This window comes from Archocentrus centrarchus, chromosome 13, assembly GCF_007364275.1.
Source record: "Archocentrus centrarchus isolate MPI-CPG fArcCen1 chromosome 13, fArcCen1, whole genome shotgun sequence".
Taxonomy (NCBI): Eukaryota; Metazoa; Chordata; class Actinopteri; order Cichliformes; family Cichlidae; genus Archocentrus; species Archocentrus centrarchus.
The window spans coordinates 25,940,494-25,941,701 of record NC_044358.1 but is presented as its reverse complement, the minus strand read 5'-3'; positions in this window follow the sequence as shown (position 1 = coordinate 25,941,701).

The following is a 1,208-nucleotide window of genomic DNA, read 5'->3' as shown; positions in this document are numbered from 1 at the left end:
GTTTAAATGTTTTTCATGAATGCTGATAAAAGCAACGGAGAAGAACTTACTCTGGACTTTGCAGGACAAATCCCAACACGAGCAACACACATACATATCAATACGCGCCGCACAACGTTTTCAATCTGAAATATAAAGTAGTGCCTTGTTAAGACGTAAGGTCTTTGGTAAAGCGGAGCATGCAAACTGCAGTGCTGCTTATGAACACAAGGGTGAGGCAAAACATCACTGTAGGCTGTTTTTTTTTGGGGGGGGGGGGGGGGGGGGTGCTGTTGGACTGTACTGTTTGATCACAGAAGCTTCATGAAATACCTGTGGTGCTCTCACTGAGAACAGTATTACCAGTTGTAACCCGGAACTCTTAAGAGCCTGTAAGACGTGTTAAAGAGGCTTTTGCAACTTGCACTGTAGTGTTGCCTCTGATAGAAAGCCTTTTTTTTTTTTTTAAAGTTGGGCCAATTTTGATCATTAATAGATAAATGTGGTTTTTCGAAAGTATTTCACAATTTTTATACTCTACCGCAAGATGTTGCTGTTGGACTATGTGTTCTCACATATAGTAAACTCTACTGTAAATGCTGCTCCATCCTCCTTTGGTCGTGACCGGACTTCTGATGAGTAGCTGACATTTCAGAGCTCCCCGTGAGATGCATGATGTAGGCTACACCCTATAGTAGCCTGAAAACAAATCCGATTGAGCAGAGGTTGTTGGATAAAATAGCTCATACATTATTTAACTTTTGAGAGTCTTTGAAATGTGTCTTAAAAGATTGATTCGGGACTAAAGGCTTACGAGAGTGAAATCAGTTTGCGGCACTGTGACCGGCTTCTTGCGTGCGTCAAGTAAAAATATTGCGCGATAGAAAAAAAACACACTGTCAATTGTGTTGGGCCTTCAAAATAAAAGCGTAACTCTTATTCAATGACCAATTTTCCTCTGCTGTGTAAGTGGTGTTTTAATTTGGACGTCATTGCCAGAAGTAGCGTATCAAATTCCGACTACCTTGGCGTCACTCTGGTGAGAGGGTGCTGTGAGGCACACGCTTTTACGTGTGTGGTGAACCGACTGTGTATGAAGCGCGCTTGTGTGCATGTGTGTGTGTCTGTGTGTGTAAACACAGCTCGGTAGGCTCATGTAGCGAGGGCTAGGAACTGACTGCAGCAGAGATTTCCAGGCTGAATTGCGCTCGGTGACCGCTCAGATGAGG